The sequence below is a fragment of the Lagopus leucura genome, unplaced genomic scaffold (genome assembly GCF_019238085.1).
Source record: "Lagopus leucura isolate 7727_CA_CO unplaced genomic scaffold, USGS_WTPT01 Super-Scaffold_760, whole genome shotgun sequence".
Lineage (NCBI taxonomy): Eukaryota > Metazoa > Chordata > Aves > Galliformes > Phasianidae > Lagopus > Lagopus leucura.
The window spans coordinates 8,066,719-8,089,970 of record NW_024962257.1 but is presented as its reverse complement, the minus strand read 5'-3'; the positions used below and the strand labels follow the sequence as shown (position 1 = coordinate 8,089,970).

General features: G+C 44.7%; 1 long non-coding RNA gene across 2 annotated transcripts in view; it reads left to right on the top strand.

The window, feature by feature from the left end:
* LOC122176381 overlaps positions 1 to 21,144 on the top strand; it is a 130,480-nt gene extending 109,336 nt beyond the window's left edge. For both annotated transcript variants that reach the window (XR_006177708.1, XR_006177709.1), the window contains exons 3-6: positions 14,410 to 14,594; positions 16,768 to 16,930; positions 20,284 to 20,377; positions 21,041 to 21,144. This is a non-coding gene — a long non-coding RNA (uncharacterized LOC122176381). The remainder of the gene's footprint in view (positions 1 to 14,409; positions 14,595 to 16,767; positions 16,931 to 20,283; positions 20,378 to 21,040) is intronic.
* Positions 21,145 to 23,252: the final 2,108 nt, after the last annotated feature.

Below are 23,252 nucleotides of genomic sequence, written 5' to 3'. Positions count from 1 at the left end.
AAACCACGAAGCCAGCTTCTCTGAGAAGAGTGGGGACTCCCATCCTGCAGTTCCAATGCCCTGGTGAGCAGCTGCTCTGCTAATAGGTGACCTGCAGTGGGTATGAGTGCTCCTCTGGGTGGGAAGTCCCTGATTTTCAGTTATTGTAGACCGCTGGGTCGAGGCTTCAGCTTTCTTGTGCTGTGCTGTAAACAGATGTTAGAAAAACTAGTGGAGGCGTTTTCTCCTGCAGATAATTTCATCAAACACAGTGACGTTTTGCAGCCAGAATAATCTACCATTAGCACTTCAGTTGTACCACTTCTGCAATTAGCGACACCTTCATTGCACTAAAAAAAGACTGGTAAGAGCATTCTAACTGGTTCTGCTCCGTGAGCAGCAGGGCTTAATAACTATTCACTTGGGCAGCTTGGGGGCTATTTGGGGTCAGCTGCGAAGGAGGAATAGCACTGACCTTTGGGAATTGGTCAGAGAATTGCTGAAGGGTGTGTGAGGTTTAAGAACCAAAATGTCTTCATAGTTCTTTGGGTTTTGGCAATGTGGCTCTCACAAACTCCACTAATAGCAAATAGGTTTTTCCTAGAATCATAAAAGAGGCTGAAAGGGACCTCTGGATGCTGCCTCCTTCCACACGCTGCATGAGGCAAGTTGATGCTGACATTTAGTGTCCAGCTCTGCTCTTGGCACAGTGGTGCAGTGGAGGAGGACTCAGGGAGGCTTCAGCGAGGCTCTAAAATTGGCCACAAATAATTAACTGATATTAAGTTTTGAATCATTCTCTCCAGTCTCAATTGCTGAGCCCTCCTCTGGGTCTTCTGCTGTGAAAAGGGCATTTGATACTTGCTCTTCTCACCAGAGTGTTATTGGAGCTGATGAGGTGTCCAGCCACGTGCTGCAAGTTGCTTTGTGAAACTGCGTTTGTACAGCAGTAGTTTGGAAGGCTGTTTGAGAGCAAAGTCATTTTCCTGGGATTGTTTATAATGGTGGAGCAAATGCATCCTTCAATTGCTTCTTCTGGCACTGATGTCAAGTAATACATTCAATTTTTTTATTGCATAATCTCTTTTATTGTATCCTGTTGTTCTCTGCCTCATTATTAGCTTGGCTTTTCTTTCCCAGTTCTAATTCTTTCCCAGCCATTCCTCTCTAAAGCAGCTCCTTTCCCACTTGCTGTGACTAACTCCAATTCTGCTGTCCTTTCCTTCTGGCCCTTCAGCCCCATTCCTCTCCTAAGTTCACAATGTTTTCCTGATGCTCTGAAAAGAGCACATCAGCTGCACTCCTCTGTCCTTACAGCAGAGCCTTGGGCTTGGGCTCTCAGGGTGATGTTTCTGCACATGGCCCATGGCTGATGGCAGAGCTGTGTAGACGTGGTCATTTACAGTGGAAACACGCTTAGGTGATGCTGATATTGCTTCTGGGATGCAGAGGGTGGTGCTCCTTAGCATCCTGAATATTAACAAGACAACTACAGCACACTGTGTTTTGCAGTCTAAAAGTGTACGTTACCAATGTAAATGAAGAACAAAACAGCAAAGTCTGTGATGAAATATTCAAGTTCTTCACATCTTCATTTTTTCATCTCTGTACCTCCGAGGGACGACGTGCCATCTGAGCTGGGCTTTGTAGTGCCAGATAGCAGCAGGATTTTGTCTGTGCTTGTAGAACCTCCTCCGCCTCCAGCTATGCACTGCCTGCCAGCTGAGGCTCCCATGCAGCGAAGTGAGCACCCAGTGTTCAATCCCAGCGTGCTCCTAAGGCAGCCACTGGTTACCAGAAGCCTGAATTAATGGGTGTGGAGAACTTGTCAACTGAGAGAAGAATGGTGGTGACCCTCCGAATGAACTCTGGCAGAGGAGCTGAGACAGAAGGTGGGCTCTGCTCAATGCTGAGAGGGTTTAAAAATGTTTTCCACTGAAAAAAAAAGAGTAACAAATGGCATCACAGCTCAGAGGAAATGTGGGGACTGCTTGGGCGCTGTGACACATTGAATTCTGCAGTTAGGATTTCCAGAGGCATCTAGAGCAGCCACCTCCTGTGGGATGTGAATAGCATCTGGGCTCCGTATCTTCATCTGAAAATTACAGGCTGTTTCTTTCAGGCTATTTCTTCTCTCTCTGAAACATCAGTAGAGAGGGCATTTTACTGCTCCAGCTCCTCTAAAAGGTGAATATGAGAGGATGAATAGGCACATTCTCTGGAGCAATGGGATTTTAATACAGTGGATGTGGAGAACCCTATGGCCTTTAGTACACAGAGCTCTGCTGCCCTGACTTATGCTTTGGCAAAACTGCCTGAAGACTGCAGAAGTTGAGTTTAATGAACACAGCAGACAGACTCTCTTTTGATTAGAAATATAGTAGGATGGGAGAAAGCAAATAAACCTTCCCGATCCGTATTCTGGGAAGCCATTTGGAGCAGTTCTGAACCTCAGGTTTTTATTCTGGTGCATAAGAGACCCTTTTAATGATGAAGACGTTTTGTGTCTATACATGTGCATCACTGAAAGCACTGCAGAGATCTCACAGTCAGAGCTGGTGAAGATAACGTGCCGCACAGTACAAATGGGATGCTGATGCAGTTCTCTGGTGTGCTCACAACAATTCATTGTAAAAAGCTTTACTTTCCTCCCTTCTCCCACACCACTCCAGCAGTGCAGGCTGTGTACTGTTATGAGATGGGGAGAATCCTGAGCATCCATCAGCCACAAAAGTGCTTCAGCACTTTGGTTGGAGAAGTGACCTGCACAACCTGCAAGGTGTAAATCCTTGGGATTTATGTAATAGCAGGAAGCATGAGAATCTACCAACTACAGGCAGGAAAAAGAACAGAGAATTAAAGTTCCCAGTCCTGGTCTTTATTTTTATTTATTTATTTATTTATTTATTTTCTTTTCACTACTGCATCAGGAGGAAAACCCCCTGTGACACACAGACAGCTGCAATATGACATGTCAGAGCAGCAGCCTGCTCTGGCACACGGACGTGTCTGAGTGGGAGAAACAAAGATGTTGCTCACTTATCTTACTCTAAAAAATGGTCCAACTTTCACCTCTGAGGTGTACAGTATTATATGGCTTGTAATTTGTGGAGGAACTGTGATTCCCCAAATCGGCCAGCTTTTCTGTTTTGTGTGTTTGTATAAACAGGAATTCAAAAGTAGAGAATAATACTACTTAGGGCTGATTCTTGCTTGGAGATTTTTTATCAGGAGCTGCACTCTTCATTATCTGAGTCTTTCTGTTAGTTGCTGGAAGGTGTGCAGTTCTCATAGAAACCATACATAAAAAAATGTGAAAACCATGTAATAGAAACTGGAGAGGAAAAAAACGTCTTTAACCTTCCTTTCAAATAGAGCCTTATGGCTGATATAAAACAAGCTGTGGAAACAGCTTCAGGTCTACTCAGCTGCTTCTGTAATATTTTGGTGGGTTTTGAGCTTGTTTGTTTTTTTGTTTGTGAACCAAACTTTATGTTCATGACCATGCGCAGCTCCTTGGGTGGCTTTTTCAGGTGCTGCGCAGTGGTCTGAGCTTGGAGGTGCTCGTCCCCTGCACAGTTCTGGCACTAGCTATGAAACAGGGCAGCCACCCATGTGCATGCCTAGCCAAATAACATGGAAACGTACTGGAAGTAATGCCTTTCATGCTCAAGATACCACAAAGCACTTTACATAGATTGTTCAGTGCTAGCAGGAAAGGGATCCTGTAGACAAAAGGCAGAGCAGAGCATGCTGAGCAGTGCAGGAAGAAAGCTTTTGTTGCCAGCGTGTGATCCTGAAAGCACAGCTCAGTGTGAGGGAGTAGGATTTTGGGACATCTCTATGAATTTGAGCAGAATGGGGCTGCAGAGAAGTGGCGAAATTCTGCATTAACAGCTCACGTGCATTTCAGGTACTTCAGTGATCTGTCATGCTGTGCTCATGTCATAGGGACAGAGGGCTTCCCGGGGGGAGTTGGGTGCGTGCTGTGAGCTTCTCATTTAAAACAGGGTTAGTATTCATACTGTATTAGCACATATTTTAATATAGTATTTATATTGCATATATCATGTTAAGATGTTGGAGTGGCAGATGAGGGCTGAGAGCACAGATTAGCACCTTCTCATTCTCCTATGTTTTACAAACCCATAGGAAAGTTATTGTCTCATTCACATAATAAACTGAATAATCTCTCATACACTGCTAATTATACCCAGTTCAGGTGCATTGAAACGATCTACTGTCATACACAGCAAATGAGTCTGAAGTGAAACATGTCTGATTTAAATCTAATCGAGTCCTGACTGCTCTCTGGCTGCAGGTTTGGTGTTGCACCTGGGATGGAGGGCTGTCCCCACAGGGAGCTGTGGGATATAACAGCTATTTTTGTAGGGTATTTGGAAACCCCCGTGGCTGGGTGCTGAGAGGAGTGTGGTGAGAAATGTGGAGCTGATGGTTAAAGAGTCAAAACCTCTGTGAGAAAACTCCATTCTGACCCAGAAAGCTGATATCTTCCAAACTTTGCAATTTTTTCAGGCAGTTGTGCTGAAAACTTCAGCTCTGAATGCTTCTGTGCTTTGTATTAATCCTCAAGGCAGAAAGTAATGTCACCGCTGCAAAAACGTGGTAGCATTTTCATTATAAAACAAGCCTACGGCTTATTGAATTTCGCTCTAATTAGGTCGTTTTTGGTCTCAGTTTTCCTCCTTAGTGTGAACTTTGAGGCCAGTTTGTTTTCCTTGGCCTTGAGGACTGGGAAAAGCTTGTGGGATATGTTTTAAACTTCCTGAGTCTCTGCTCCTGGGTCTGATGGATGCACACAGTTTGTGGAGAGCAGGCTGTGTGGGTTTGGAGCTCTGGAGAGCAGCCATCCTGCTGCCAGCAGTGCATTGCGCTGTTGGTTTTAACCAGTGATGTTTTGGGGGTGAATTTTGGCCTTTTGAGGCTCAAAGCTTAAAAGCAAAATGTTGTTAAACAGGGAGCGCAGACCAAAGGAAAATGGCTTTACTGACTGCCGCAGGTTGTGAAGTGCTGAGTTGCTGCAGACTGAAAGGCAGCACATGGTGATGGGACACAGGGCTGTGCTATGGGTGTGTTGGGGCAGTTCTTGTTGGAATGGAGCTCCCACATGGCTGAGTGCTCCCAGACAAACAGCTGGCTGGGCTGAAGGGCTGTCTCCGCGTGGGTGACGAGCCATGAGTTTACTGACAGTACGTGCAGTGCCTTTTTGCACTTGTAAGAGATTGATCATGAGCTCTACATCATGGCAGTTGACAAGCTGTATGAAGATAGCAACCTCCCAAGTGCCACAAGAGGTGTCTTGCTTTTCTCTTCAGACTATTCACTTCCCCCTTGACCAAGAATGAATTTAAAAGGTATGAAGAGGCTGTTCTTTGGCCATCACAGCAGCAGCATCTTCTCTAGACTTTTAACTCCCTCTAACCTCTTGCCCCATTAACATAAGCCTGCATAGGACTTCTTAAGTATCATTCACTATGTACTCGTCATATTATGCCAGAATTGCCAATTAAAACTACGGAGGTGAGAGCCTCAAGAGGGACTTCCCTATCCTGCTCCATGCCTATTCAGTTGGGCTGGTGGTAGTGTTAGGAGTAAATGCAGCTCAAAGCAACCTGCAGCTCCTTTCTTTTTGAGGTGAATTTAAGTAGGATATTTATAGGCATCAGTCATCTCTGGTCTCCTTTGATCCATTCTTTCCTACTGAAGAAGTGATGTTTTGGGGAAAAAAAAACTAACAGAAAAAGCTTTGTCTTCACAGCGGCAGAATTAGAGAGAAATGCCAAGAACTCCAGGTTTCAAAGTGCTTCTGATGCTTTTAATGCTTATTGTAACTTCTAAAAAGTACCTGAAGGCGTGATCCAGAAGCAGACGTGGGCATGGAAAGCAGCAGAAGTCCTTGTTCTACTGCTGTTCCTGTGTGACACATCTGTGTAGTGCTAGCTGTGAGGCTCTCGCAGGCGATCCCACCTAGAATGTTAAGTCCCTGCCTGAGCCCATCTCCTGTAAATACACTTGTACAAAACATGCTCACCCTCCTGCATGCATATTCATGCTGTGCCAGCTCCTGGTGGGGATGATGCACTGTACAGAGCCCTTCTATTAGCTCTGATTGACACATGGATTCCCAATCTAACGTATGTGTGTCACCAGCGGATCACACGCGCTTTGAAGTCAAATGTGTGCTTGGGAGCTGAGCTACTTTTGTTACAGCGCAGCATTAAAGAAGGGGTGTGAAGTCCCCCGCTGCTGGATGGCACTCAGCCATAAATAGGCTGATAAAGAGGAGGTGTGGGCAGTGTGTTAATACCGAGATGCTGCCAGAGGCTCAGCGGTGAGCAGTGCTGCAGTGGGAGGGCTGGTGCCTCTGCTTGGCTTTTCCAGACAAGGTGCCACAGGGAAGGAAGAGCCTCATAAGAAAATAGCGTGGCCTTTCTGAAATGCCTGGTCTGCAGCCTGTGAGACTGTATTCTTCAAGTAAGGCCACATCTGAACGTCATTAGCGAATGATGCTCATAATGCCAAGACTTACAATAACAAAGATTCTGCATTCCCACACAAACAGTGTGTTCACGTCTATTCTGTGTACCTTTAGACATCCACCACGTACAACTACTTCACCTGTTTTTAGAGAGAAGCTCGGACTTGGAGGTGAAAATGTTCCTGAAGAATTCAGGTTGGGAGCACTCTAGGACATGCTGAGGTTGGCTCAGAGGCAGCTAAGCTGGCACTGGGTGAAAAAAAACAGCTCAAGAAACCTCTTGCAGATGACTTACAGACCAGGCAAGGTATAACACAACAGATATTACTGTAAATATACAGTAAGCAGCCAGAAGTACTTTGCTGTCTCTATACCTAGCTCAGTAGTTCCTTTGCCCTATTTGAACAGTTACTGATGAGCCTTGTGAGTGTAATGCTGAGAACTGAGCACCCACATCATCCTGTTCATCCTGGTGCACAGAATGAAATCCTTGTCCTGTTGATAATCAAACCACAGTTCTTGCTCATTCTCTGCAACATTTCACCAGTTAAGAGCGATGTGCTTATTGGTAATCTTGTTCATGCTTGCTCTTGAATTGAAGCACAAGTGATGATAAAAGCCATGTGTATGAGTATCAACAGCACCCAAAAATCTAGCAGTAGTAGTTTGGTGCAGTTTTTCTCAAGGTTGCAATATCCTCTGCAGCCCAGTTTCTTCATCCAAATTAAGTTGCACCAAGTCCATTGGAAAGCTCATGTTAGCTAACTCTGAACTCACGTAATTGTTATGCCTCATTAATTTGGTTTGTTTATTTAAATAGGCTGGTGTGTTCCTGAAATCAGTAATCTAGCATTTAAAAAAAAATTCTGATCACGTCACGGTTCTTTGAGCAGCTGCAAGCATGAACTGCTCCATTGCTCTTTTGTCTTTCTCATTTGAATGCGATGGATACCTTACAAATGAACAGAGCTGGAAAGGTGCTTAATTTATGAACCAAGACGTGCCTCTAAATAATCTCTAATTAGTTCATCTATGACCTGGCACACGGCGCCTATCTTAGTCTGGGCATTGCAAGCCATTAGTAAACATTTTAATTGTAATAATTGCCACTGGCAGCAATTATTTTCAGAAGGATGGCTAATTTCAATCAGCAGAGGGTATCTGAAATGTGAGGAGCACACGTCCTGTCTTTTAAAATACACCAACAGAGCAGCTGCACAGCGGCATGATGAATGCACAGCTTCACTTTGAAAGAGCAGCGCTGGCTTTCAAGTTGAGGACATCTTCTCAAGCACCTGAATGAAGACAGATTTGATGGGAACAACCAAACGTGCTGCTGGCCCTGGAGCTGCAGGACAGGCTGCTTTTGGGCAGGATGGATGTGAGATGCTCCAGGGTGGGGCACACGTCAACTCATCCGCAGTGCCGCTGTGCGATGCTGCAGCTGCTCGCCTCAACGCAAAGCTCGTGCTGTGGGAGCTGGGAGGAGCGCCGGCGCTCGGCCGTGCTGCCAGCTGCGTGCTGCCAAGCTGGGACGGAGCTGCTGCTGTTTGTGCTGCTGTGAGCCGGCTCTGCTCCACTTCTGAAAGATGGGAGAAGCGGAACGCCCATCCAGAAATTCAAAATTGAGTGTAGGACTGTGGTCAAATGCTGCAATTAGACACAGAGATGCAGAAGAGGAATAAAGTGCTTCATTATTTCTTTGTTAAATTAACTTTTCTTCCCTAGCCCTGTGATGCTTACTGGTGAGACGTCACTTGCAGTGTTTTTCCCCGTGCACTCAGCGTGGTTCTGTCGTACAGGCACTTTAGCACTGAATTAATTGCTATGTTAATGGATATCTCCAGTCCATTAGTAAATTAAGACCTGATGCTAATCCTCTTAGGGGGGAGCAAAGAGAGAGAGTCTATTCAGTACCAAAGCATTCAGTTCCCTACCAATGGACTCCAAATGTTCAAAGGCAGGAAGGGAAGTACATCAAAGGCACTATAATTTGAAAAAGGTACAGGAAGCTGATCTCAAGGCCTGCCTGCTTTGCAGGCATTGTTGCAGGAGATAAATTCTTTTGAATTCATTATCAACCAGTCACTATGGATTGGACGTGGATGGGCCTCTACCACCAGTCTTTTACTTCAAACAGCATCCAACCACACGGTTTTAACTTTTTCTGTCTGGCACTTGGAAGGATACCAGTAGCCTAAAATATCGTGGGGGTATGACTGCAACGAGCGGGATTGCCCTTTGTCCCAGTCTGACGGATTCAGTCATCCTTAGGCTCTAAAACAAAGTCTGGACAATCCAGTGACATGAGGGTTAGGAAAACAAGCGTGTAAGTGAACAGTGTTTTCGACTCGATGCCGGTCTGCTTTGAGCCTTGCCAAGAGGTGCTTTTCTGTCTGTGGCTCCAGATGAAGTTTCCAGGTGTTGGTTTCGGATCACTGAATCTCAGCCAGGTGAGGGAGCCCAGTTTGCTGCTTCTGCCTGCTGTGCTCACAGCCTCTGCACCCTGTGGGTCAGCACTGCCCTTGGAGCACATCGAGTGTAGGCTTAACTGGGGTTGCGCTGCTTTGCATTATGGAGATGTAAATAATTGTATGTTCTGACCTGATCACGCTTGACTTCTCCCTGAGCATTACTGTGTTCTCCCACCACTCCTAAGTAGGTTCTGCTCTATAAATATAAACCAAGCTTACACATTTTGCCTTTAATAGTATATGAAAATGAAATTTGCTCTGTAAGGGATGCAGTCACAGATCAAAAACTGTTCATGTGGGTTTTTCCAGTCTACTGGCAAAAAATATAACAGTTAATTAGACTGGAAAACCCAAAGGAAAGTGAATTCAGACGGCCAATCATGGTATGGCATGGAAAATATCTCCATGACAACAGAAATTTACAGCACTTTGGTTTTAATATATCAAAGGATAAGGGTAATTTTGCAGGCCCTATGCAGAAGATTTACCCCTCTCTTTCTCTTGATGGTCCCTGGATTGAATGGAAGCCAGGCTAATATCTCAGATATGAAAGTGAAAGCAGGATTACAAAGCCTATAAAATGCTATAAATGTAAATGGACCAGCAAGGTGAAAACTTGCCCTGATATATAGTACAAACATTTTTGGCCTTTTTTTTTTTCTTTTTCTTGCAAGATATTGCAGTATATCACAGTGATTTATTCCTTAATGTTAATATCGCATACTTGACTAGCACAGGGCTCAGTGCAATGTAAGTATCACAGGCAGTTTCCATCCCAAGCAGCATGGTGCACCTCCTGGGGACATCATTGCTAATTGCCATCTCTGGGTGCTACTATGTGATATCCTGTAATGAGATTCCAGGGTGAAAAAGTACTTAAAAGGGGAAAGATGAGTTTAGAGATCATGGATATATATCCAGAAGTCTGACCTACGTTCCCCTGCTCATAATGAACAGGAATATAATGCTTCCATTCTGCAACGCTTCCATTAAATTCTGCATTCAGTGTAGTTTGTAAATGCATCTGCATGCATGAATGTCTCTTGAAGAAAATATCGTACAGTCTTTAGTAAGAGATGAATCAATTAGAACAGATTTTAGAATAGATATTTCATTAGTGATTTCACTGCAATTAATTTATCTGAATTTTCAGCTAAAAATCAAACTGAAGAAGGATGGTATTGATTCTTGGCAATATTTTAAAAATATTAAAACTGATAACAAAAGGATTTCTGTTAAATTCTGTTTTGTACCTGGAGAAAAAAAATCCTACCAGGAAGCACATCACTTTCAATTAGATTCAACAGGACGTTCCTGTGTGTGAAAGTTGCTCTGCTCTGCCTGCAAAGAGCTCATCTCCTGGTTTTGCTCCCTTGAGCTTGTTTTGTGTGACACCTTGCAAACTGCTGGGCCTTGAACTCTTGGGCAGCACTAACTGTGAGTGGGAGGGAAGAAAATGCTGTCTGTAAGTGCATGGGAGCAGCACGATAAGGGATAACAGTGGTGTTGTTCTTTTTTTTTTTTTTTGGTAATACCATATGGAAAGTGCTAATAGGATCATTCTTTTGTGATGAGTGGTAAATATATTAAATACAAATGTTAATAGGCAGCATGAAATTGCTAACAAAATAGAAAATTACTAATAAGATCCGATGGGCCTCATTTTAATATTGAGAGTGCATCTGGATTTTAGAACCACCGTCCTTCCTGAGTGCACAGAATGTGGTGGGGCAGTAAACAGAGGTGGGTTTGGTGCAGAGATCAGAGATCTGTTTTGAATCCTTACACTGGTAGCCTGTAGCACCTGGAAAATGAGTGCTACTGTGCTTTAGAATAACCGAAGCAAGGCTCAACGCTTTTAAGAGAAGCATTGGAAATTCCTTTCCTAAAAATGCACCACCCCAAACACAAATGCATTGCACAGGGGGGAAGCTGAGAGCACAGGCAGAAAGACCAGACAGTGCTGAGAGAGAGAACTGGTAAATGGAGACAAAGGAATGTAAAATACATAGCGAGTAAATTAATTGGATAAACAGTAGGGCCAAGAGGTAAACCAGAACAGAGACCCGTGTCTTGTAATAATGCTTTCAAAACTACTTGGATTAAAGGAGAAAGTAGAGATCAGACAAGCTAATTAAAGTAGATGCCAACCTCAAAGGATAATGTGGACCTTAATTACTTACTCTTCCTTCTCTTCTTAACTAAGTGAATTTCCCAGCTGGTGTTTCTGACTTTTGCCAGACAGGAACCAGACTGAACTTTTCAACAAATGGAACTGGCAAGGTCCTGCTTCTCACCACGTTCATCCTTCCATTTATCCTTAGCTTTTAATTATTTTTCAGCCTGGTCATTTAGCTTCTCCCTTACTGAAAATCATTTAAGGAAATATTTGTGGGCAAGGCAGGGACTGGCTCAGATGCTGTAAGGTCCTGTACTCCTTCCAGTCAAGGCAATGTCCTCTTTCCAACCAGCTTAGGGCTCCTCAGCTGCTGGCTTTATCCAAACCAAGGTCCTGTCACTGTGACTCTCATACCCCATCTCAGCAAGATTTTGTGCACTTAACAACATTCACTTTTGGGCTTTGATGTTCTTCCTTGTTGTGGGTCACTTCTACATTTGGGATCATTTTGGAGGGTTTCCATCCTCCTGGATGCAGTGTCCAAAGGCTCAGGGCTGCATTTTTTACCTTCCAACACATTGCAAGTAATAAGTCTATCAGAAAAGCTGAGATGACTTGAAAAGCTTCATCCCAAAAGCAGGAAAAGTAAAAGTTTTGTTTTTTTTAGTCTCTCGTAAGTAATAAAAAAGAAATGTCAGTTTTGTATTTGGTGGTAAAATATCCCTGTAAGTGCAGATGTGATTTGTAGTTCTGGTGGATGGAGACAGGACACCAAAGGGCCTGTGTTGCTATTACAGAACTCAATAGCTGCTCTATCCTTCTAGATCTCTGGAAAGTGACTGTGGGGCTGCTTGAGGAGCTCTTTAGGGTTGATGTCCTGCTGTTCTTGGAGGGCTTCCTCTTGGTGATCACCCAACTGTAGTCGTCCTCTTTTTCCTGACTCTCTCGTCCCCAGTTTTGACAGGAGAATCAAATGAACAGATCCTCTTTCTGTCACTGTAAAGGGGCTGTTAATGATGGCCCCCAGTGATTCCAAGGGAGGTAGATAGGAAGGCACTCGTGGAGGGCAGAAAAGGAAACGGCATGCAGGCAGAAATAAAGGTGTGGGGAATGGTGTTCTGAAGCAGAAACAGGAGAATGAAATGAGGACCAAAGTGTGTCCAGGTACAGGTCCAAGGAAATGCATGGTATTGCTGTTTTCATCCACAACTTTCAAAGCTAGATTTAAAAACGTAAGATAGAAAGTGCTGTAAAAATCCAACAAGATGATCGCACCAAAGGGAGGCTATGGCACAGCCATTGCCTATGTCACATTCCAGTTTGAATTTATTTTATAAGACTAAAAGATGCTGAAGAATCACAGCCTCTGTACGGGAGTAAATGGGAAATGTATGCCAAGTGTGTCTCAACAAAAAATTACCTCTTCAATGGATTTGTGCTGTAAATGAGTACTCAGTCCACTGATAAGATACAACAAGTTGGAAGCACAGAAATGATTCAAGGAACGGCGGTGTTTTCCTTTTCTCTCACAACCTGCTAACAGAAATACTGCTCTGCTCGGGGTAGCAGCTATAGCAACAGTAGGATTTCTCTGGGTAGAGGTCAGAGAGTGTAAGCTGTTTTTCACTGCTGATCTGAACATGCCATCTCCACAATTGGCTATTATTGGTGGTGCTGGAAGTCCTTTCCTGTGATTATGTTTAATGTGGGGCTTGAGCAAGGTTGAATAATTAAAGCTGTCAGCAAAAAATGACGTACTTGTATACCTTTGAGAACAATTTAAAAATCATTTGCAGTCTCATTTTTCTTGAGAAAGTTATTAACAAAAGAACTGTCCACAGGATGGAGGAAAGCAGGCTTTGAGGGTATCTCTGTGTCTTTTCCACTGCGCAGAACATTCTTACCAATGGCAGTACTGTGAAAATCCTTGTAACTGAGTAGGCAGTATTTCTACAGGTGTGTTGGGGGTGAAAACCAGTCATCAGCTCAGTAAAAGGGCACAGAGCCACTGGCCAGGCAGAGGGGGTTGCCTGTACTCAGCCATATTTACTCAGTGCCTGGCTTTAGGAGTCAGAGGTACGTGATGGGTTCATGTCTTCGTGTCCATAGCCATGCCATATTGCTTGCTGTGCTTTCCTGCTTTTCAAAAAGCAGCCTGTGTACCACCAGGATGCAGGTGGTGGGAGGGATGGCTGAATTTTGTCTCTCAAGTCTTATGAGAAGCAGTTGAGGGGACTGGGGTTGTTCAGTCTGGAGAAGAGGAGGCTCAGAGGAGACCTTACTACTCTACAGCTCCTGAAAGGAGGTTGTGGTGACGTGGGAGTCAGCCTCTTCTGGTTAACGGTGAAAGGACAAGAGGTGATGGGCTCAAGTTGTGCCAGAGGAGGTTTGGGTTGGATATTAGGAAAAACTTCTGCTCAGAATGGTGAAGTATTGGAGCAGACTGCCCAGGGAGGTGGTGGAGTCACCATCCCTCGAGATGTTCAAGAGCAGCAGAGATGGCACTGAGGGACATGGGTCAGTGGGCAATATTTGTGATAGGTGGGCAGTTGGAGTAGATGATCTTAGAGGTCTTTTCCAACCTTAATGATTGCATGATGCTGAGGTGCTCTTGCTTAATGAACAGTTTCCCATTTGTACTTCAATGTGCTTTTCCTGTTGTGCTGTGAATACAGCTATTCTCAATTTTTTGGGGATGTGCTCCTGTGAATATCCAGCTTTCTCTGCAGCCTCAGTGATGATGCTTGAGATTAAACTTTGAACTACACCTGCTCCAGACACAGCATGCAGGAGGAAACAAAAGCCGTGTCAGTTTCCCTGCTGGTCTTTCTGTACATGTTGCAGCAGGTGTATTTATACAGCCTGGGCTGTGGGTTTGCTTTAACAGTGCTTGGCATCACTGTCGGGCTGTGGCACTGGCTGTCTTGCAGATCACTGGGATCTCACCGCCACTTACTGCTCTCATTTGCAGAGAAGGGGATGCACATGCAGCTTTTTGGGCATGCCATAACATAACCTCCATAGAGAAGCACTTCTATGAGGTTCCTTGCTATCACCAATTGGTGCTCCAAGAATTCAAAATTTCAGCTTCTATATCAGCACAGTCGTGTTACAGTTTCTGGGGATGTGCAATCACAGAAGCTGGCTTTCTGCAAGCACCAGTTTCTCATACCAGTGTTTCAGCAGGGTTGTGTGAAAAATGTACTGCTAACTTGCCAAATACAGGAAAAGATAGCGCTGATGCCTTCTGCAGAACATTCTGAGGCTGGAGGGTTCTCGTGGGGCTCTCTGATAGAAATGTTACATTAAGTCATTTTTTCTTTCCATCTGTCTTATAGGATATCTGCATCGTAAAGGAAACACTTGAGCTGTATGCTTCCATACAACATCACATCTCTAGATCACGCTGAATTTAAGGACAAACCTCTTCCCTGGGTTGCTTGCATCAAGCTGCGCAAATCCTGATGGCCTTAAGCGTACCTACCTGTTCCCAGTGGAGCTACTCACGTCCTGCGTTGTGCAGGTTTGTACTGAGACATTTAGTTGAATAAAGACATCAGAAACCTAAATAATGCCTGTCTGCAATTGTGTCCTATGTGAGCATTGCAGCTCAGCAGGAATGCTGGTATTTGCATGCACCAGTGCCCTGTGGATATTAGACATCGTTGTGTACCTGCAGAGCCCTGTGCTTCATGTACCCATTCGCTGGAACCGTGCTCTCGTGTGGCCATCAGCACAGGTCCTAGGCTGGGGGAGGCTGAGACAATTCCTTCTCTTCAGTTGATGGAAGGAAGCAAATAAGTTCCCTAGAGCCAGAGCTGCGTGAGGTTGCCCCTTGTGTTGGAAACTTGTTTTTATCTGTGCTGAGTTTGGGAAGTGATTGCATGCTCAGAGATTGAGGTGGATTTCATTGCCAGCCTGTTTATGTTTGTGTACAACATGGAACAGTTTAATGTTTGCTTTTTTGTGAGGTTCAAATGTCTGCTTTTAATCAGATTGCCTGCAAGCATTTGGATTTGCTCTTGCATATGGTAACCAAGTTCCATATGAGAACTTGTGCCTTCTAGGGGTCCCATTCCTCCAAGGCAGGCACACTGCAAGCTGCTTTTCTCTTTTCTCCCAGTTTGGGCCTGGGGTTTTATTCCACACTACCCACTATGTATGTACTTTATACAGTCTCGGTACAAATAAACGTACACATATGGAGTGAAGCTCCTGGCAGGGTGGTGCAGGCATGGAAGAGAGGCTGTTGTTCTGGGGATAAATATGTCCTGTGGATGTGGCACAGAGCAGCCTGCAGCTGCTCGCCGGAGGCTCTTGACTTTCACATGTGATCATTTTAGCTCATGAGTTCTGCTCTCTTCTCTCCTCCATTCTTTATGTGCTATTATTGTGCTCATTTAGCTTGTTGAGACCTTACAGCAAAGTCTACTTCCATACAGATGTAAAGTATGTTATATGAATTTAGGCTATGTTTTACCTGACACAGTGCAGCAGTCACTGACTGACTCCGTATCTATCTGGATTGTTAGCAGTGTCTTCAAGGCCACCCTGCCTCCTAGGCTGGCACTTCTAGAGCATTTGGATCTGCACTTTACCTTGGACTTGTCCTCAGTGCACAGATGCCATAGCACTGCCTGTGCAATGGAAACACTGCTCCTGGCTTCACCCCTTTCTTTCTCTGGGGCATTTTCACCATCTTGGAGATCAGTGCAAGCTGCTGATTGATACATTGCTAGGAACTGCTAAATAAAGCTTTCATTCTTGAAAAAGGACATCATTTACTTCTCTTTTTCTGCTTTGATTTCTTGTTTGGTACAACTTATCTTACCTCCTCTTGGCATTGAGCTGTTGCTGAGTTTTGCATACAGATGTGTATTCATATTGCATTGCTGCTCTGTGCTGCATCCCTGCAAGGGAATCTGCTTGCTACTGGGATGGCAGATGCACAGAGCATTCAGGTAAGGAAGATTCATCCTCCTACTGTAGGAGTTCCTCAAAATGGCAAAAAATCAAGGCAATAAATCAAGTGCATACATATTAGCATCAAAGCCTAAACTGCAGGGCAGGAGGAAAGGCCACATATTGTTAAATCTCCCATTATTTATTGCTTTATCAGGCAGAGGTATTATTACACTGTAAAGGATATATATGTTTCCCGTCACAAGGAGGTAGGAACTGCACAGCAGCAGCAAATTAGGATATAATTCGGTGAGATATTCCATCCCACTGGAATGTGGGAAAGATGCCTAGAGATGGGAATTTGTGCTCCTGGTTATTTTTTTTTTTCTTCTCCTCTCTGTCTTTTTAGTTACCTAGAAGAGAACAAAAGCTTTACAGCATTACAGTGTTTGAGGAAATGGGGATCAGCTTTTAGTCATAAATAGGGAGTGTTTGGGAAAATAGAAAATGGCTGTGAGACATTCCTGGAGAGGTTCAGTGTTACAGAGCTGTGTGCAGTGAGGGTTATGTTTCCATTTGTATTTTAATCTGGACTCTGATGTCTCTGTTCAGTGGTTAAGTCGAGAAACATGACAGACTTCTGTAGGTTGAGCTGGTTCTGAAAGATGAGAAGGGGAAAGAAGGAAATGGTCTGCAATTCCCATTTGGCATCAAGAAGGTTTATTTTTTTCTTGCGTTGAAATTAAAATTGTCTTTTTTTTTTCCTTTTTGTCTTTCATCCTTTCTTAAAACAGAAATTAAACTATATTCGGAAAGGCCTGCTTCAAAACCCAGCAGCAAGGCTAAGGGCCTCAATATCACCTGTGTTGTCTGAGGGGGAATAGCCGAAGGAAAATGTTCCCATCCTGTTCTCAAGACTGAAAAGCAAAGATGTGCTGGAGACCAATGACAATAATTGTAAGTACAGCATAAACATATGAACGTTACCCAAATTCCAGGGTGGTGAGCCCTCCACCCATCCACCCGCCCTCCCTCAGCCCAACGTTAGGCCAGGTGGCTGAACACAGTAGTGCAGTCCCGTGGAGACATTGCTCCTGGCCATGGGGAAAGCAGATGCATTTGCTTCATGTTAATAACTCACAGGAAGAAAGCTTTCTATATTATTTCCCCCCTCAAAATACAGCTTGGAGAAAGCCACAGCTTTTTGTGGCTTCACATAATGCATGTGGATGTCAGGTCTGGTTGCTGAAGAGCGTGCAGTTAAGTAGGACTTGAGGAAACCAAGCCACGGAAGTTGTTGGGGTTTTGGGGGGCTTTTGTTTTGAACAACAAGCCTTTAAATGTTGGTCAACTTCTTATAAAGCGGCACCAAGTCATTTCCTGCTCCCGTGAATGGGAAAGCCCCAGGATTCACTGAGGAATGAAAATGGTTGATATTTCTTTATATTCTCTTTCATCCTTTTTATTCAGAAGTGAAAGAATTAAAATAAGTTTTTGTAGTACGAAGAGCACGGATTCTACAGATGCACTGTCCTACAAAGGTTCTGCAGTGTGCAGGGTTAGGCCTGGAAGCAGCAGCTCTCTCATGAGAGCATCCACAATCAGCTCATGAAAAAGAATGATCTTTTCCCCTGCACTGTGCAGCCCCCTAATCTAATTTTGCTCTGCTGGCCTTAGGGGCTGTTTGGCGCCCCTGGGACCATGCAAGGGTTCTGTGGAAGAGGCAGATTTATGCTGTATAGAGGAGTCTCAGCATGTGAGCAGGGGAGGCTGAGCCATTGGACAGAGCAGGGCTACAAGGAAGCATCTTTTCTGGATTTCTTATATTCTCCCACCCAGCAGGAACCCGACCCTGAAGCTCCTGGGGAAAAGTAATATTAAAAGATGTCATTTCCCTTTTGGGAACTTAGTTTTGACTCTGCCCATAAATGGCAAGATTCTGAATCAAAGCTCTTCCCACAGGGAACCAAAGAGTTCAGGGTGTTTGTCTATGTCCTTGTCACTAATAAAACCAAATTGACTTTTAAAAATAGCTCTTGTGCCTTATGAAAACAGGCAGGGAGTGATGCAGCAGGCGGGGAATGAGCCTGAGATATGAATGAGCCCAGAAATATTTCTTCATCTGCCACAAGGTTCAGGGAAGATCCCTGACCTCTGCCTCACTGGGTGAAACCTATAGATATAGCACTCCTACCTGCAACGTGTGCTGGGATGGCCACTCTGAAACTGCACAGGAAAGAAGAACCTGCAGTAAAAGTGCGTCACAGTCAGCTGAAAACTCCAGTAACCTGAAGAGTCACTCCCTGTAGTACGGGAGGCTCTTACAAGCAACATATGTAAATGTCCATCAGCAGGGAAGCAGGCTGAGGGAGCTCTTTGGGATGCAGTGAATCCTGTGCTATGGGATCCACCACCTGTGTTTGCTCATGGGGAAGTTATCTCCTCCCAGGTTACTCCATGGCACGCAGCCAGGCACCCGTTTTTGTCAGCAGGAGAGTTTGCCTCCCCTGTCATGAAGTGATTGCTGCCCAAAGCCAGCTGGGAACCACTGTTGTGTGCAGGTATCTGTAGGACCAAAACTGCAAACTGGGCCTGGGGCAGCATGACTGCAACCTCCTGAGGAGCTGATCAACTGTAAGTAGGAGCTCCCTGGCAAACCTGTCGTTTCTTTCTCATTAGATGTGGGTTTTGTGCCAGGATCTCCTGTCAGGCCCAACACCATATGCATTTCTCAGGGGGGCACTGGGCAGCCTCCTGCCAGCACGGAGAGCCCACAGCAGGAGCTGCAGGAGGCGGCTGCTCTGTCTTTGCTGGCTGTGCCCTGCTGACAATAGCCATCGTGGGGAAAAAAGCAAAATCACTCAATGTGCTTGGGCAACCTAATTGGGTACTCAATATCTGTGTGACGGGCTGCAGCCACAAGATGCAGATGGGCTGTTGTAGCACTTGGCCTAAATGAAAAAAGATGAACTGCCTAAAAGCTGTGCATCAACTGCACACTGGTGTTGATGGGCATCTGTCAGGTATGCACCCAATGTCCTCAAATTAAGGGTCTTGAGAAAGCTCTTGGAGTGCTAGTAGAGGAGTGGGGCTCAAAGTGCAAGAACAGAAAAAGGAAAGGACATACCTGCTGGAACGACCTTGCATAAACCCACTCATCATGCTTCAGCACCTTCATAAGGAATGTCAGTTCAGTGATGTTTCATTTATACGCAGCTAAATGAGTGCTGGTGCCGGGGGGGCAGCAGAGAGGATGCCATGCTGCAGCACATGGTGTGTGTGAAGGAACTGCAACACCAGCTTGCATTTCCAAAATGTTTTCTAAACTGCACCTTTTTTGGAATACAAATGCAATGCTGAAAATCACTGGAAATACCATGGCAGCTGCAAACTCTGAACAGTGACCCACACTTGGCTTGGGTCCTCAGAACCTTTTGCTTTTATCCTCTAATCCATATCTTCAAATTCAGACCAAACTTAGAGCTGCCGATGACAAAATATGAGGCACCCATGTAACTGGTTGGACACACATTTCAGTGCTGAGTGCTCCGTGCTGACTCTTTGAAGTGTTGTCCCCATGTAAGATAGTGTGAGATAATGCCAGCAAGTGACACCACTGAGGCTCTGCACACACGCAGATGCTGTGAGCCAGGTGCTGGCAATTCAGCCATGCTTGTAATTCTCTAGGGCGGGTCATTAATATTAGATGAAAGCGCAGATAATGAAAAGGGCTTTTGTAGTTAAGAGCATTTTGTTTCATCTGAAGAAACAGTGAGATTCAACGTTACGCTTCATTCTTACTGGCATTCATTCGGTCCTCCTTCAGGCTGTGATGTTATGCAAAGCAAGGGAGCAATCAAATAATCTGACTTAGCTGAGTACATTCTCAGATATAAAACAAGATTTCCTCCACCCCCAATCTGATCTCTATTGCCTTATACTGGGCATGAAGCCTGCCTTAGTCCAGCACAGGACACATGGACCACAGCAAACGGGAATAATGCATAGAGTCTGCTAATTCCTGATTTCTGGAGTAAAAAATTTAAACACAGAAGCACAAGGACTTCAGCACAGCAAACTGATGCAAGGCCATCGTGTCCTGGTGCTGTGCTGCCTGGTGCACAGCTCCCTGCTGCGTTTGGCCATGACAGCACTGTCACTCATCTTTGCTTTGTCAGAATAGTTAAGAAGTCACATATAGTAAGCGAAACTCACAAGCTCCTGTTGAAACCTGTCTGAAAAAGGAATCCTTCTCATCAGTGTATTGACTGCTGTTTCCCTAACATGTATGTGTCAAAATCTGCTTCCAGCTTCCAGGCCTGGCTTTGGTGAAATCCAAATGAGAACAGGTTATCTGAGGTTCTCCTTCTACCCCATGTCACCAAACACCTCTGCAGGGATGAGGTAAGGGAGGCTGCATCCCAGCATGGCCAAAAGTGTTACAGAGAAAATGTTGTGCTGCTCAGCATTATTCAGCTGAGGTTTGTGTGTACCTGCACAGAGCCCTCAGGCCATCGCAGCACTTGAAGGCTGCAGACTTAGGAATTAATAGAGGAAAAGAAAGACAACTGAAATCCCCCATGCTGTGCTCCTGGCATGCATCTGAGCTGTTTCCATTTGCCCCCTTATTTTTAAGTGCTCAGGATGGGAAAAGGCATGGACTTGGTGCCATCATTTCCTACACGATTTGTGCATTCTTTACAGATGCTTCTTGTCAAGTTAAGTGGCTGATGCTGAGGTGTGTACACAGGGGTGTGTAGTGCATGAGACAGGGAGAGATTTATTAAAATTGCATTGCAGTTGTATTTTAGAGTGTGTTCTGACTGGAGTTTTATGTGATTTATATCAAATATAAAAAAAAAAAACCAAAACAATGGTGCTTTTGCTTGGTATAGCTGCTGGATAATGCTCAGGTTTCTGCAGAGCCACCCGACTGACCATGTAGATCTTATTGTCAGAGGACACAAACTGCTGCACTGTTAGTTTCCTCTTTTCATTGGTTTTGGGTTATTTCACTATGTTAGAAGTAATCAGCATTTTTTGTTGTTGATTCCGTCAATTCGGCAGACGTCCTAAGTGAATTCTGGTGAGAAGAGGAAGCAGAGGACAGGCCGCAATCAAGCCAAAGCGTCAGGCAACAGAAATCAGCCTGCTTGTGTGAGAGCTGCACCATCAAGGTTAGTGATACTTTTCTCACACTAGAGCAGAGAAAAGGAAATCTTAAGTCTTACAAGCATTCCTCTAATGTGCAACACCATTGCTGGCCAGTTCGTGTTTTGTTCTGCTGCACAGGGAAGCTCTGCAGCTGCCCCCCTTTTAAGGGTAGATACAGTGCTGAGTGTCCCCATTCTTTTTCCATGCCCAGGCATCAGAAGCACAGCAGAACAAGGCAGGCAGCCCTTGCAGTGCATGCAGTTTAAGGATTTCCCTCTTAAAAAAACCTCTTCTGAGAGCTCAGGAGTGATGACCTGCTGTCCGAACCAGGTGAAGGCAGCCTCAACATCTTCTTGCAGTCAGCAGAAGGAAGGGAGGGATGGGGGAATTCTGGGCTCCACTGTGGCAGTGCTGTTGTCACACACCCTGAGCCCTGCCTGGTGTGTGGCATGTAGCTGTGCTGGCCAGAGAGTGGGACTGAAAACCAGTGGCACTGCTGCCATGTTAGGCTCCTGTTGGTACTCCTTGGTTTGTTTTGTAGCATCTTCAAGGCTGGATGAAGGCAGGGAGAAAAAAGTTTTTTGTTTTGAGGTTGGGTCAGGAGGCAGCTGGCATAAATCAGTGTCATTTCATTCACTGGATACATGGCATCAAGTTCACTTTGGTACTGATCAACATACATGCAGAGGCATGCTAAATTAAAAAGTATAGCATTTTGCTACTATTTAATGAGTTCTCATATTGAAACCAGTGTAATTTATGTTAATTAGCTAAACGAATGAGCAAACTAATTCAGCACTTATCCACATAAAAAGAAGGGACTGTGGTGGAGCTCAGAAAGCAGCCCAGCGCTGGCACCCCAGGAGAGAGATGGGAGGTGACCGTGTGGTGATGGGAGTGCTGCCCAGTGGGTCCCTCTGGGGGCTGCTGCCTGCCCCACCCCTGGCCATGGCCTGCTGCTGATGAGCTCATGTCCTGTTTTATTTTATCTGGAGGCAAAAGCTATTTCTTTTTCTGAAGGGCCAGGGCTGGAGCCAGCTGCTAATAAAAGCAAACCATCAGTGAGCAGCGATGGGAAACCAAGGGATGGTGTGGCAGGCAGGGGCTTGCTTTCAATGCACAAAAAAAGTCCTTTTAAATTGAAATTGAGCAAGGAATTAAAAGCACATATAGGCGGACTTTATTAGAAAGTGAAACATTTGATCTTGGCTATTAATCTGTTGTAAGAAGACTTTCATTTCCTGGCCATATGTACCCAGCGATAGACGTTCATAAATGAGATGGCATTAAAATCTACTTTATGTTTCTAGTGAAATCTTTTATGCATGGTCTATTTATGAAAAAAAAAAAAAAGAAAAAAGAAAAACAGAACAATTAGAGAAGCAGACTAAGAGAACTAAATTATTATAGCTCATTAATACGTGAGAGAAATACTGCTCCAGCCTGAAGGCTCTGCACTGTGCAGCACTGAAGTGCCTGAGGCTGTGGCTGCTCCGTGGCCGTGCTGCCAGCTGCTTATGGCAGTGGGAATGTGAGCAGCCCCTGCAAGTGGCTCATGTAGGGCTGGGCTGCGAAGATGCAACTCTTCACAATACCCAAACCTGCAGGAACTGACCACAACCTAGCAACACATCTTGTGTCACAAGATTTGGCACTAACAGCTTTTCAACACCTTTGATGTTCTTGGTGTCCAAACCACCATTCTCTTCTCAGGTTAAAGGAATATATTTTTCTTCTATTTTTATTTATTTATAATGCAGGGCTGTGTCTTATTCCTGCTGCATTTCAAGAAGCTTTTCATTTCCACTTGGGCAGACTGACAAAAGACCCAGTAGGGACCACAGCAGCACCATTTTGGATCATATAAATGTATTAACAAATATGGGGCTGAGACTCCTCTAGCACGGCATTAGGAACCTGGCATGAAACCATGTAGCTTGAGGGCTGCCCAAAACAAGCCAGGGCTGCCAGGGGAAGGCAGAAATCGTGCCGAAGTGCCGATGTGGCACCACAACAGCCAAGGTCATCCTTCGTGAGAGAATAAAAAATTACCCGTCTGTTTTTGAAGTATAGTAGGACCTCATGAATCTCTCACTTTTTCATCTTTTATGGACTCTTTTTTTAG